Here is a 16,045-nt window from a genome sequence, read left to right on the forward strand (position 1 = left end):
AGTATTAAAGTTTCTCTTCTTTCACTGAAACCCAAAATTGTCCATAAGGCTGCTGGAGCCAGAATGTGAAGAAATAAACGCTTTTTTGGGAAACGGGCATCATGGCAGCAGCAGCTGTTGCTGAAAGCTTCTGCACACTGTTTTGTTGTTCTCAAACCTGGATTTGGAAAGAATGGAGGAGAGAATGGACTAAGATGTCAGTCCTTCTTATTCCTCCCCTTTGCATGTAAAACGGGGCTCTGTCAGTTTTTGGGACTGTTTTTGACCCCCGCCTCTTTGTCAGTTGGCTGTTGCACCACAGTCTTCCCGTGCAATTTATCCACCTTAACCCCACCTCATCTGTTCTCAGGGCTGCGCATGTCCTTCTCAACCTCATCCCAATGTCACTTTGAGCCAAGAATATATCCTGGCACAAACGAGCCCTTGCAATGTCTTGGTTGTACATTTGCTTTTCCCACTTTGATCATCAGTCTGTGGGGGACAGAAGCTGTTGTTCTACCAAGTGTCCAGCCTCATCAAGGCCACCTCTTTCCTTGAAGAGACAGGTGAGATTGTGGAGAGATGTCCCCAGAATCAATTCATAGGTAGATAAACTGTATGGTATCGGGGTAGACAGCTCCTGCTAAAAGACATGGTTAAGGTGCACCTCAGTTGATGCTGCCAGTTGAAGATGGTCATTTTGAACTGTACACTGTTTTGATGTGTGGTATTGAGTGTTGTAGAGAAGCCAGCTAACATGAGCTTGTGTTTGAAACATTTTTATAACATTCATTTTACTGTAAACAATTCATTAAAATGACTTGCTAAGTCTTAGACAAGTGGATTTTTGAAGGTTGCTCATTTTACTTATCCACCCAAAGTCAATTTGAGTATGAATATATAACATTTTACTCATAATAGCAAACAACTTCACAGAAGAGACATTTATTCTGGAGACAGAGATTCAAACTAGACATCAATGATGCATTACAAATATATAATTATTTGCACTAATATTTGAGCAGGTGGAATGGATTAGTACATGGTCAACATTGCACTGCTGATAACATGTATTTTTCTATATTAATATGTACTGTGCAACATGTATTAAAATTGTCAATAATTCATTTTAACAGAGATAGCAATATTTATATTGCTGTGTTCTACAGACAGCAGAGTGAATTGTTAAAATGTGTAAAGCTGAGCTAGATTTAACTTAACTTTGTTTCCCAGTGTGTGTGTTTCTAACTTCTCATTAAAACTAAAAATAACAACACCCTTCAATCTAGAAAGATTTTTGCTCTTCTGTGGAATTTCTGATCCAAATCCACTCCTGGTCTTCCTAGCCTGTTAGGAAACGTCTTGAAACAAGACCTCCAAGACCCAGCCCAGCCCCTTGTATTAATACTAGGTTAGAGCCTTGGTTTAGTTGCTTAGTAGGTGGATTCCTTCTATAGATTTTTCTGAATTAATTGATGATCACTGTTATTGTATTTATTTATTTTTAAGACCTATTTTAGCTTCTGCTATGTTGGCTCTTCCCCTCTTAACGCATTTTTCTGGAAGCCTCTGACAGTTGAATTAGTCTGTTTAACCAGTGAATGTATCTCCTTTTATAAAAGAGGATCAAGAGAGGAAGACTCCTTTCTGGGCCTTGTTGCTGGAAAATCCTGTGTTAAGCAGAAAGCACAGCGTCGGGTGTGCCACTAAGTTTTAGAGGGATGTTTTGAATCATGTTGTCTGCGAGTCTTTCTTGATGGTTGTTTTGTTCTGAGGTGCAAGTATGGGTTTGTACTCCAGGAAAAAATGGATTTTGTTGCTTTTCCCTCCCAGGCATGTCTGTCTGCAGGCAGGCGACTGAGTTGCATGCAGCAGCAGAGTTCAAAGCAGCCTGAATCCTTGCATCCATCTGAAGACTTTAAAAGTACTTCCCTGTCCAGCCAGACACAAGTTCAGTTCAACTAGTGAATCTCTCCGGTTTTGTGTCCTTTTTTCAGGACATGCAGAAGTGGCTGTTGGGGATGGATTGCTCCTTCCTCTGTCTAGGTAACTTGTTTATTCTGAAATAGCATTTTACATATATAAAGCTTCTTTAAAAGTGCATTGGCATCCTTCTGTGGTGTCTGAGCAGCTGCCGTAAATGCCTGCATGAACAGTTGAGACTAAAGAAAAGAAAGTCTTGCTTAGCTGTTGAGAATCAACTTGCTGATTTTTAATTTACCTTTTTCTTCCTGCAACAGTAAGAGCCTTAAATATAATTTTGAGGTAGGGCTCGAAGTGCAGGTTTTCTGGAGGAGACCAGAAATCCAGCTTATGTTCATTCTACATACAGGGCACTGTGCCAAATTCACTGCTGGTGTGAGCAGCTGTAACTTTGCCAGCTTCAATGAAAATACGAATTTTTAAAAGTCCATAAGCACGTTAGACGCACACCTTTGTCTTTCCACAATTAGTTTTGTTGCTTACATAGCATGAGGCTTTCTGTAGTACATAATCCAGTGCCTAAATATAGTAATTCCAATGCACTTGAGATCAATTAGATTTGTACTTTTAAACTCAGTTTTGTCTATAAAGATAGTATTATATTGCTGAAGGGATTTGGTATTTAAAGTGTCTGAACAAGTCTAAGTGGCTCTTGGGCATTATAATTTTTATTTAGCTGCTTTTAGCCCAGTCACTAATCAAATTAAAACCTACCATGACTGGTGTATAACTCGGAGCAGACGGTGGAGCGTGTTTAGCTGATAGCACTTCATTTTTTGGTGAGTAAGGTGCGAAGGTGGTGCTTTTGGTAGCAACAAAGAATGTGTTTTTTTCTAAAAATTGAAAAGTAGATTAAAGTGGCTTTTGGGGGACAAAAATACGTATGTCCAAGATGGTGGTAGTCCCTACAAAGATGGGCAAAGATCCCTTTGGAGCCTTTACACTATGAAGGCACTTTGCTTTAAAGGAAACTGCTTTATTTGATCTTGATAAATAACAATCTTGTAAGAATAATACTGCCGCTTGTGTGCAGGGAGCAGGGGAAGGGTATGAAAGAGCTGTCAGCTTCCCTCTAGGAAATTATTCCAAAACGTACCCTCAGATCAGACCACCAGAGGGAGAATGCCTCATTCGGCAGCGTTATGATCCAAAACGTGGTTTGTTTCCCATTTAAGACACTGCGCGCGTTGAGAAAACCCAAGCTATTCTTTGTGCAACACGTAATTCTCTCCATGTTGGTGTTTTTAATTCAGACCCACTGTATGAGGTAATGAACGGGAAGGTGGGCAGTTTTCTGTTTTGTTTCGTGTAAAAATGGTACATTTAGCAACGTTAGGGGCCTAGCTTAAAAAGAGAAGGCAGAAAATAATGATTCAATGGGAGTGCTTAGTGTTCAACTGTTCAGTCATGTTGCGAGGGCAGAAATCAACAGCAATATCAGTTAAAGAAGAGAGTTCATCTTGATTCTTTATTTCCAGGATTGAATAAGGTGGTAATCAGGCTCAGGAAATGCCTGCCCTTTACTCTTAGAAACTTGCAAGAATCTGTCAACTTGGTTTTAAAAATTGCATGAGTTATATAGTGTGCTGTCAGATACAGTCTTACACTTGTCTCGAACTTTGAAGTGAAGTGTACTTTCCTTTAATTAAGTGCCAGCAAATTGCTTCATGCCATAGAAGATGAGAAATGGCACTCATTCTTGAGCAGAACTTGCTCTATATATAATAGATGTAGAAAGAACTAAGAACTAGATGTGCCAAGGAAGCTAGGGGAGAGTGACGTAAATTTTTTAAATTTTTTTTTAATTTTAATTTAGTGGGATGTTATTCTTGGATGTCAAAACTATGTGCATTCCAAGGGGGAAATGGAGCAGAGCCAATTCTGCAATGAAACAAGATTGTAGAAGGCAACACAACACTCTGGACTGCCAGGCAAGACGCAACTGGAGCCAAAAGAGGCAAAAGTAGAGCAGTTCTTAAGGCATGGTAACATCGTGGGGGACTGATAGCACCAAATTCCCATTCTGTGAATTTAAATATGTACTGTGCTAGTTGTGTAGGCTTCCTATATCGTGGACTAAGAGGGAAGGGAGCTATTCCAAAGTCTGATTCATCCTGGCGTAGAACTAAAGTAGGACAGATTATGTGCTTCCAAGAAGAGTCTCAGTTGCTTCGTCAGTTTTGAAGGGGCGCAAGCCACTTGTTTAGACTAGCTAAAGTGAGATGCCTAAAGAGTAAGATGGCCTCACCTATTTGTAGAGGCCAAGCAAGCCCACTGATACTTCTTATTTTGACCGCTGAAGGCTGACTGTAATTTCAGCCCTTTCAGCTTGCTTGGCTCATTGGATTTCAGTTTCACTAGGAAACAGAAGAATCTGGAGCTGACTTTCATTTAGAAGTCTAGTGGTAGACTACAGAGAATTTGATAGCGGGCAAATACTGCCTTTCAGTGTCTAGTATGAAGGCTGCACGGTAACTCTGGCTGCTATGGCACAGCACTGTATATGGATTTATCTCCAGTGACAGTGTTGTGTGAAGAAGGACATTAGTATACATGACAATGCAGGCATGAAAACTGCTTCATGAATTGCTTTGATATTGGTCTCTTTGGTGATCTCAAAGCCAAGAGATGAGTCTCTTCTGGAGGAGCCATTCTGTTGTGACTGATGAAGAAAACAAGCAAATGAAGTAACAAGAGAAAAGAGGTTAAACTGGACAAAAGGCTTGGACTGAAATCTGAAGAATGTTTCCTTTATTTCTCTTTGCTTTACTCTAAACAAGTCTTTGATTTCTTTAATCTGACACTGGCTAACTTCAAACAAAATGAGTTTTCTTCTAGCTTGGTTCCCTTCTGCTTGGCATCTCTCTCCTTCCACACCTGCTGGTCCTTGGCAGAGAAGAACAGGCCCTCTCATTTTGCTCCCCCTTGGATCCCAGCTCTGCCTGCATGAGTGACAGCTGCTGTCTGACTGTTTGGTCGACTGATGATTGTGCATTTGTCTAAGATGGCACAATGAGGTACAATGTAAGTTAGACAATCTACAGATGCCATCCATCTGTTCCATCACTGGCTTCTTATAGGAATGGACTTTTGGACTTTCTTCCGTTGTCCTCAAAGGTTTTTCTGGATCTGTTCTTCCACAGTGAACACACTGAACTTTCCTTCATAGATGGAGTGCTGCAGTGCTGGTCCAGGTCTGAGTGACTTTCAGGCTTTTTGACATTTCAGAGCTACTCTGACAGTCTGTTGGGGTGCACCTCATGTCTGTCTGCTTCCTGCAGGGCTCTGTTTATGAGCTGCCCTCATATGTCCTCACTATTTTCACCTTGTTTTCCAGGATCCATCTTCTAGCTAACGCTTGTCCGGTTGTAACCGGAAACAATGTCTGCTGTCCTTCCCAGGAGCTGAAGAATTTGAGAATTTTTTTCATGTGTAACAATGAATGGTATTTTATATCCATCATATTTGCCCTTCTTTGTTATGAACTGTGAACCACAAATCATCTTTTTGTCTCCTCAAAGGACCACTTGGGCTTCCTGGTCAATTTTTTTTATTTTTTTTTTTTTAAACCAGTTCTTTCAGATGAGGACTTTGAAAGTCCCTAAAGCTGAAGGCTACCACCAACATCAAGGAGAAATTTTTTATCTCCTTCTGAAGAAAATCCTGGGTTTGGCTGGACATCCTCTCAGATGCCCAGTCTCTCCTAGGGTGCTTCTATCTGACCTGCCGTTCTCTTATGACTCTGCCTTGGGCCTACCTTACCTGGAGGCAGTTTTGATCCTCAGCACTCCCTCCCCTCTCTTCATCCCTCCTCCCAAGCCACCACGCACTCTTCAGCCAAGGCATATTTGGCAGAATAGACAGGAACTATTCCAAGAATAGGATCTTTATCAGTCAAGCAGTTGCTTGTCATCTTGTCCCCTCCTGATTTACAGGTGGCTTTGAGCTTCCCCATCTGGCAACACAGGAGGCAACTGCTAACAGAACCTAGTCAATTCGACACAATAAAACAGAAGAATTTGGAATGACAGGATGAAAGATCACATTTTTGCATTGTGGTACCCTGAAGGCAGACTTCATATTTTGCAAAATCTTGGAAATTGTGGTTGTCATCGGCCTTGATGGAATGAAATATGGGTTCCATCCAGCCCAAGGTTGCCTTGTTGTGTTTAATGTTTGATTAGTTGGTTCATGGCATCACTATCTGTCTCCTGTACTCATTGAGAGTATGCCATAGACTCGTTGTGCCAGTTTATCATATGTGAGCTTAATCTTTATTAACGTGGATTTTCTGTAGTCTAAACTTTACAGCTGGCCAATTCAACTATGGCTGTACTTAGCTGCAAGGCAAGTATAGGTCTCACTGCTTGTATTCCTAGGTGTATGACAGACATGGGATAATTCAGGTTGAAAGAGATCTCAGGTCATCTGGTCTACCCCCCCTGCTTTTAAAGCAGGGTCATCATTGAATTTGGGCCATAAAGAATGATGGTTTTAGCAGCATTGTTGGAAAGGAGGTGCAGAAGCTTGATCTGCTGTATTGTGTGTATCTAAGTCCTCTTTTGTCAGGGGGATGTTAATTGGTTTTTTTTAATGTAAGGGTTGCTCTTTGAACAGCAGAATAAACCAAGTCTGGTTTCCTGGGGAATGATGTCCAGCAGGTTCCTCCCCCAAAAGACTCCTAAGACTCCCTTAAATCACTATGGAGTACCTTCAGTGCTGTGCTGTGTCCCCCAGCTTCTGGGTGGGTGAGTGGCCATTTGTGTTGTGGATCCTTATGAGATATACATTAACATCTCACACATTTCTCAGATACTGACATACGTGTGAACCTGACTCCAATTCACACATTTTGACCAGTCAACAGATGGGATAAACAGCAAACTACTGCTGAGCTTGCTCTGTAGCCTTTGTTATAGTGAGGCACTAATTTGTATTTCTGAGCTTTGCATTGAATGTTTTGCACAAAATTTATTGGGGCATAATTTTTTTTAATCGTCTATGCCTCCGCCACATTTGGTTGAAATGGACCAATGAGCTAAAAAAAACCCACCCCTAGAAAATCAGAGAGAAGAATTAGTTTGGATATATCCGTGGTGGGACCCTGTGCTTACATGCCAGTTTCCATTTAGGACAAAGCTTTAGGTATATTTAAGCAAACCACTACACCTTTAGCAGGTAACTGCTGAAAAGTGTGTTAACTGCTGCCATTAAGCAGTCTAGAAAAAACACAGTCTGTAGGGCTATTGGTTTATGAGCTGGAATAAATCACGAATCCTAAGGTAACAACCCATCCCCAGTTCTCACCAGGTTTTCCACCTGCCCGCTAACATCACCTCAGTTGCACCTGGTTTAAAGCTTAGTTGGTCAGCTCCGTTTGTAAGTAGGTTCAGTCAGACAGTGACTGAAATAATTGGGGGTTTCTTGGCCGGATAAAACAGAGACTCTGAACTCCCCATGGCAAGTGAAATGGGGTTTTTCCTGTGCAGCAGTCCAAAGGCGTAAATCTGAAGTAACCGGTTCCCAGGCTTGAGATCTTAATCTTTATTGTGGTGTCCTTTAGCAGCACAGAGCTCAGGGTGGATTTGTTATGCAGATTTTTACCTGAAATTCTTCACGGGGCCCTTCTGCTCTATGGGTACCCTCCCAGTGGTATTTATGTTTTTCGTGTCCTAGCACAGAAGATAAAGAATACTCCCAAAAGTCAGGGGATACTGGGTTTGCTTGGTGAACAGGCTCATGTGACAGTGAAAGATGTGTTTTGGGGCCACATCATGCAGAAGGGGAATTGTTGTTAAGCTGCAGAGTAGTTGTGCCTCTAGGATGATTTCCATGGGAGTGGGGCACTGGTGGAAATGTCTATTCCCTCCTCCTCTTTGCGCAAGTGTGGTCCAGTGCTGAGTTTCTGTCCTGCTTTCAGTCCAGGTGGTGAGACAGACACTTAGCTGGTCTGTGTTTCTGGTATTCAGGCTAGCTCAGGTATTGCTTGTAGGAAGGGCGGTGCCCTTTTATATAGGAATAGAAAAATAGCTTTAAGGCATATTTGGAATAGTAAGTTCTTGGTCCAAGATGGACACTCATTATTTTTGAAGTTCCTAGGCAAGGAAGGAAAATACGAAACACTTCCCCAAGCATTTTAGCCACTTCAGTTCCTGATTCTTTAAGGAAACCTTCCCCTCACCCCACCCCATACCTCTGTGAAATACGTTTTTTTGCAGTGTGGCTATCATCTGAGGTTGGAGGAACGTGGCTACTGATATCTTTTTCCAATACAGAAAAGGAGGGAAGGTACCTTGCTCGTAACCCAAGGAGAGAAACAGTTAAGTATCTTAAGCTGTGTAAGCAAAAAAGAGGGGGGGGGGGCAAAAAGTTGCTAACGTATTTTTGACAAAAGACAGGAAAATGGCAGGCTGTTTGGGGTATGCAAAAAATTTTTCCTTTCATACATATTGACAGCCATAGGGGGGTTATTATTGAGAATATGGGTAAAGTTACTGCCAGTTTCTGCTGGTACTCATGTTTAAAAAGAAACTATGGAAACCAGGAGTAGGAATATTAATTAAGTTCAAATTTGGAATGCCTTTGCCAGGAGTGGCTGCATGAATTCAATGAAGCAGCCTGTTGGGTTGCAATTCTCTGTGTTGTTTGCAATTTAATAGAATGCTGAACTTTTCATAAATTAACATGTTTCAATAATCTGATTAAAAGGTTATATGTTGATAAGATTAGCCTTAGCTGAGTATTTTTTTCCCTTCATGCTTAAAGAACCAGTGTATATTTTCTTTAATCAGTATGCAGCCATAAGCTGTACCTTAGGGGTAAGATCATTGACTCATTTAGATTGTGGAAGTACAGATGAAGTCAGTGCAGCTGTGACAGTTTATACCATCTGAGGATATGACCCTTGTCCCCAGATTCCGGTGAGCATCTCAATTTTAAAGATATTCCAAAAGTATTGATTTTTGAAAAGATTTTGATTAGCTGTGGAAGTTGATCTAATCCTATTTTTATGGAATAGGGTAGCAGCCATGATCCTTTATTCTCTTTTAGTTTGTCTTTTTCTTATAACGACTATATTACATATATTTATAAATGTACATGTGTGTATAACACTTTTAAACATATCATATGTACAGAGAGAGAAGGGGAGACACACACACTCATAAACAGACGCAGCAAGAAACCTTTGCTTGTGGATTTTCACCTCCTAGGATGTTTGGGGTATCTGCAATGGGAAGCCGAGTAGACTCAACACTACAGTGTCCAGTTTAGAAACTCAGATCCATAAAAGCTTTGAGGTGAGGTATCTAAATCCCACGGTTTTGAAGAGGCTTTACGTGCCTGAATAACTGTAATGGGTCTCATACCTTAGTGCTCCGCAAGCATTAGCTGAGTCCATGAGGATGGATGTGAATGACGGGGTGTATATTGTTGTCTCTGGTAGTAGCCAAAGAAAGGGGAGCACAGAACCACAGGTGAAAATGCCTTCAAACAGAGCAGATGGGTCCTGTTTGTGTAGGCATCTACTCCCTCTGCCCAACTCCTTGTGTACCTTCTCTTCTACATGGATTCAGGCACGCTTGAGTCCCACAGCTGCTCATCTGCGTCCAGCTGTCCCTATAACTTGCACGTGCAGGTACCTCAGTTGTACATTCTCTACAAGGTGACAGTTGTTGAGCAGAAATAACCAAAAGCCCAAGAATGACCTCAACTTTACATCAAATAAGGAAAACCACATACCTGTTTGACTGGAAAATCAGGTACTAAGCGATGAGTTAGGAGCCGAACAGAACAGCCAGTCTGTTAACTGTTTCCATAAATTATTCCCAGTTTATGACCCAGTCCTGAGCTCAGTTCACTGAACTGGCATACACATTCAACACTAACACTGGTTGGTCAGTCTCCCTCTCCTGTGACCTTTTTTTGACAGCAAAGGAGAGACTTTCAGAGTGGTAACATTAGCTTTGCCGAAGTGTCTTGTACCTCAACCAGGGGAACTTAGGGGAAATGGCAGAGGAAGAGGTGGGGGACAGAGTAGGAAGGCCAAATGTCGACTGTCCCATGTGCAGGAGGACAGGCAGAGTTATCCATGGGATGCTGCTCTGTTTTTAGGAGTGCAATGAAATGCATTTCAAGTAATTCTCTCAAAATTCTTCATGTGAAAGGCAGTGATTGCGGAAGGCTGCCAGTTCTGTGTAAGAATAGAGTAGCTGCTCTGGTTTTTAACTGCCTTACATCTTTGTGGTAAGAATGGTGACTGTGTTTGGAAAGCACTTATTAAGCCAAAAATAACCCCCCATTTTTCTGTGAAAAGCGAGTTATAAATATAATCACAGTCAGCAGTAGATCTCAAATCTAAATTGTATGCTTTGCTGAGACTTTCTTTTCCCAAACGGAGGTTAGGAGATGGCAAAGATGTACTTCCCTGAGATGGGAGAAGGGAGGCAGCCTTGTTTCAAGTAATGCTGTTTCTGGGCGATAATCCAAAATGCACAGTAGGCAGAAGTTAAAAGGAAGTGCTTGCTTTTAGGTTTTTAAACTATATCCCTTAATCCTGGGTGATGATTGACAATCATGATTTAGAGTACGAGGTGCCCCTTTCTAATCCGGCAAGTTTGATGTTATTTGCGTATCTAGTATGGCTTTATTCAACTAAAACTAAATGGGAGCCTCTGCAATTGATGCCACATTTCAGAGATGAGTCCTGGACTGGGAGTCTATTTACAGATTAGTGGGTACACAGTATCCATAGTACTGGCCTTCTTTAATGTGCATGTATGTGTAATTTAAAGACTCCAAAAGGCAAATTTACAATTAAAATGTTTCTCTCTCTGGGTAAGAATACTAGTGGGAGACTTTTTACATAATTTAATTCACCGTGAAGGGAAGCAATATACAAGATTATATTAATCCTGGTTTGATAATTATAGTAAAATAAGAATACATGTTTGTATTTAATAATGATAAAAAGCTATCATTTATTTGCTTTGTGGTTTTTATTATAACATATGTGCTTGATCTTAGTTTCAAAAGAAATGTGATTCGCTGAAGTTTGCAGTAAGTGAATGTGAAATGAAGAGGACGAAACAGTTAATGAGTATTTGCCCACGGTTTGTTATTTGTAAAGATGAGGTGACACTTCCTATCTTCTGTGATCAGCAGCTTTTAAATCAATTTTGCTTAAAGACAAATCATGATACATTAGAAATGGCAAATAGAGGAAGCATTTAAAAAAAACCTGGATATAACTTAAGCATGTAAAGCTTTGCAGCCTCTTCTGCATTTGATAGGGTTTACTGTTGATTTACCAAATACAGACTAGCTAAGATGCACACTCTTGCTGACTGAAGCTTGGCATGTATATTTAACATTAATCACAAGCAGCTGTGGTGGAGGGAAACCTTCTTTCTAGCCAGCCAGATTATATTAGATTAAAATGATCCATATGTAAGGTGTTGCAATACCTACTACTGGGGCAGGAGGGAAATCACATTATACTTGCAACTAGATTAACACAGGGATTGAGCTGACAGATAATTCTCTCCTGCTTTTTATTTTGTCAGGTGGGAGAAATAAAATGTTGCTACACCAGTGAACAGCCTCGATGAGGCATGCTTCTGTAATTGCTTTGGACGCACACACTGGCTCCTTGAGTCGACAGAGGATCCCGGCAGACCCTGATGCTGTAGGAATCATAGAATCATTTAGGTTGGAAAAGACCTTTAAGATCAAGTTCAGCTGTTAACCCAGCACTGCCAAGCCCACCGCTAAACCCTGTCCCCAAGAGCCACATGTACACGTCTTTCAAATACCTCCAGGGATGGTGCCTCGACCACTGCCCTGGGCAGCCTGTGCCAGTGCTTGACAACCCTTTCAGTGAAAACGATTTTCCCAATATCCAATCTAAATATCCCCTGGTGCAACCTGAGGCCTTTTCCTCTTTTCCTATCACTTCTTACTTGGAACAAGAGACTGACACCCACCTTGTTGCACCCTCTTTTCAGGCAGCTGCAGAGAGCGCTAAGGTCTCCCCTCAGCCTCCTTTTCTCCAGGCTCAACACCCCAGTTCCCTCAGCTGCTCCTTGTCAGACTTGTGCTCCAGAACCTTCACAATCTTCGTTGCTCTTCTTTTGAGGTGCGGCCTCAGCAGTGCCGAGCACAGGGGGACCATCATTCCCTAGCCCTGCTGGCCGCACTATTTCTGACACAGGCCAGGGCACTCTTGGCCTTCCTGGCCACCTGGCCACACTGCTGGCTCATATGCAGCCGGCCGCTGACCAACACCCCCAGGTCCTTTTCCTCCAGGCAGCTTCCCAGCCGCTCTGCCCCAGGCCTGTAGGGTGCGTGGGGTTGCTGTGGCCCGAGTGCAGGGCCTGGCACTGAGCCTTGTTGACCTTCATACAATTTGCTGTGGCCCGTTGGTCTGGCCTGTCCAATCTGACTCTAGAGCCTTCCTATATATAGTGTTTAAATCCCAGTTGTGCAACCCCGTCTGCCAGGAATGCAGATACCTGTGGACTGCAATGAGCCAATTAGTGGATGATGTTGGGTGCACAGTTTTGCACCTTGGAGGATGCTGGAGAAGCTGTCAGTTGGCTGAGGGGGGAGCCCACTGTTGGGATGGTACCTAGGGTAGCATCAGCCGGGGAAATAGACTGCACTTGATTATAATCTGGCGTACCATACGTTGTGAGAGTGTGCTGCCATGAATGGGTGTAAGCATGTCCTATGTACTTGCAAAACTCATCTGTGAGGGCAGAAAAATTTTCTTCTGTGGCTTGAGACTGTCAGTGGAGGACAATACATGAGGTTTTCTGTACTATCCTAGAAATACAGTAGCTCAATAAAATATTGCATAGAACTAAGGAGTGGGGGGCGGGAGGGCTGAGTTGGATTTGCATAACGCCAGTGTAGGAATTTGGCTGCCAGCAGGGCTGGGGGAAGCAGGGGGCTATAGAATTCACTCTCTTGATCATGAATAGCACCAGGGGCTCTGCGCTGAACTACTGGGATGGAGCCGTGGTGGGCCTGGGCATGCTTCCAGCACACTCTGTTGCAGAGGAAATTCCTCTCTTCAGTAGTTTTGTCTGAGTAAAGAGAACAGGGCCAGGATCCTGATTATCTGGGACTCTTGAGGAACCCATCCATATTGTCATCTTGTTACAGGTTTTGCTGATTTTTTTTTTATTACTCCATAACCTCTAAGGGCATCAGATTTTTTGGACACCACTGGACACTGTCTTGAACCAGGTTTAAGGCTGTATTCTGTCATCCGTTCATTCCTGTGCTAAGAGCACCTCCTTACTACTTTACTGGTCTCATGCATCGAATGTGAAGCTTGGAGCTGGCTCCTAATCCCTGAAATTGAAAGCCAGTGTCTCATACGCTTGCAGTGCAGTGCTTTTGCTCTCCTACCTTGTGAGCCAGCTGTAGCAGTCTTGAGAGAAGGGTCTCGGGCTGTGAGAAGCGCCATGGTGCTGTACTGCGGCTTGGGTCCTGTGTCCCTGCAGCATCTTGTGCTTCCCTGAGAGAAGCACATTGCTGGGTTGCAGCTGAGCACTCCGCTTTTCCTGTTCCTCTAACTCAGCCAGTGAGATGTCATATGGTGGAAAAGCCCTGAGAGGTCTGGTCTGTTCCTAGGAGATGAGATCCAAGTGGTGAGTGCCTATGGAACAGTGTTTGCCATTCACACCAAGGTGCTGGGGTAACAACAGCGTGGCCAAAGGAGCAAGGGGACTTGGTCATAGCATACCTGTCTGCAGTTTTGATGTTTGTTATTAGATCTTGATCCCTGAATGCTGGGTAGAACAGCAAAGATGTATGATTACCCCTGGCCCTCTCCTGGGTCAAGGGGAGAGTGTGTTTGGGCCATGGCCCAGCACTTCTGTGTTGTGCCTTGTGTCCGTGTTGTTTATAACAGACTTTCTCTTCTGCTCCTTTTCTCTTCTACTCGTTGGCCAAAAGTTGACCACTTTAGTACCATGTTTTCCTTTTTCTGCTTCTTGTTCATACTGTTCCCCCTCTTTCATTGTCACTCCGCTTCCTTCATCAGTCTGCTTCTCAGCTTATTTTTAATTTTCCACCTGGATTGTGTCATCTAAGATCCAGTGGCATCAGAAGTTTGAGTCCTACCACAGTCTGAGAGCTCTGTCTGCAGACATGTTATTGTACCCTTTCTAACATAAAGTCTGTATTATGTGTTTGAAGAACATAGTAGGGTCTGAGAGTTGTCTTTATGCCTGCAGAGCTGGTATGGCCTCCAACTAAATCGTATGGGTGATAATGCTCAATAAGCAGTTTATTTTAGCTTTGGTATTCTATACACTAATGTATTTGAGGTGACAAAAATGGCTGGTTAGGAATTTTTAAAACACGAGGCTTTCAGAAGTGGGCTCGCTTGGAAGCTAATCAATGCGTACCGTGATGTATCTCAGAAAGATTCTGGCCATCTTCCTACCTGGTCCTGTTAAAAATGACACCATGGGACCATGTTTGATGCTTCAGGCCATTTACATGTTAAAAATTCAGGGAATACTTTGGTTTATACCAGGATTTGGATATCTGTCACGTTTTCCAGGCAGTGACTCCATTTTTGATGGGACCTCAGGCTGGATCTGCAGCATATTGCTGCAGTATCATTGTTCAGTAACAATGCTTCGGCTGGAAGCAAAGCAGGTCAGGGGCTTCGAAGCACTTTCAATAAGTCAGGATTGGAAAGATCTGAAAGGCGTCGGGGTTTGGACTCCTGATTCCACCCAGGAATTCTTGAAAATTAAATCTGTTGAGCTCAATTAAACCCTTTCCTGTTTAATGAATACTCTGGGTACCTGAAATACATGCCAGTAAATCTTAGCAACATATTCCACAGCTTATGGCTTCTTGTTATCTTTCCTTGTATTTCAGAGTATGCCAGCAAGCCGTTGTACGAAGGATCAGCTGAACAACTTTGGGGTAGTATCGCTATTTAGGTATGAAGTCAGAAAGGCCTTTCAAACCTGTTCAGCCTCTGTCCCTGCAATTACTGTCTCTTCAGTTTAAGATGTGTGTTTCTCAAGCAGAACTGGTGGGGAAAAACGTTCATATTCCTGTGTTTGTTTGGGCTGGCTTTAGGTATGTGTCTACCTGTAAAGGCACGTGTCCTTATACCATAGGTGCAACGCAAGGGCATCTTCAAGAGGGTGGAAGTGATAACTACAACGTTTACAGGTTATAATCTTACATATTCAGGAATCTGATCTTTCATAGCCTGGGACATGGCCCCAGCTTATAAGCGTTGGCAATCTGTTGAGAAAGGCAAACTCTGCGGTGATGAACTGCTGTTTTCTCCATATGTAGGTCGTAACTTGAACAGGAGTTGTCACTGCTCTAAGATTAAATGTTGTTACTATTCTTCTAGGGTAACTCTGTTTTCCACCCATGTGAAAAACATCTGTTTCTTGTAAATTTGTAGAATTAAACAGTAGTTGTTTGGACAACTGATGTCTTTAAAAGATGTCTTGTTCTGTACATCTCAATGAGATTTAAAAATCAATCAAAGTCTGAAAACTATATACTCTCCACAAAACTAATGAATGCATGTCTCTATGCAAAATTGCAGCTTGCATTGTATTTTGAATTAATTGGCAAGCAGTTACACAAAGAGATCATATTAAGGTCTCTAAAGAAGGAAGCTGGGTTAAGAATGAGCTTTCATCTTTAAATCTGCTTTTTCTGACTTTTTAAAAGCGTGATTTGTCAAGACGTAGTTGACTTCTGTTTTGTGTATAGATTTTCTATCTTTGTTTTTCTTTTAAACAAAGCGTGTGGGGAGGAAGCCAATATAACATCAAAGCATTAAAATAAAGAGCTTTAAGGGAAAGAAAAGAGAGATGTTAAGATTAGGTGAATGAAGGAAGGCAAAGGTGTGGAGGAGATATAATCAAGTAAATAAAGACATGGCAGTGAACTGCTCTAATGAGAACCAAAGCTAATTAAAGAAAAGGAACAGATTTAATTATTCTCAGGTATTTTACAAGGCGTGAGAATGAGCTAGCAGAAATCTCAGTTCTGTTGCAACTCCAAACTCTCTTTTAATCTTCCCCTG

Source organism: Falco naumanni, chromosome 7 (assembly GCF_017639655.2).
Source record: "Falco naumanni isolate bFalNau1 chromosome 7, bFalNau1.pat, whole genome shotgun sequence".
NCBI lineage: Eukaryota > Metazoa > Chordata > Aves > Falconiformes > Falconidae > Falco > Falco naumanni.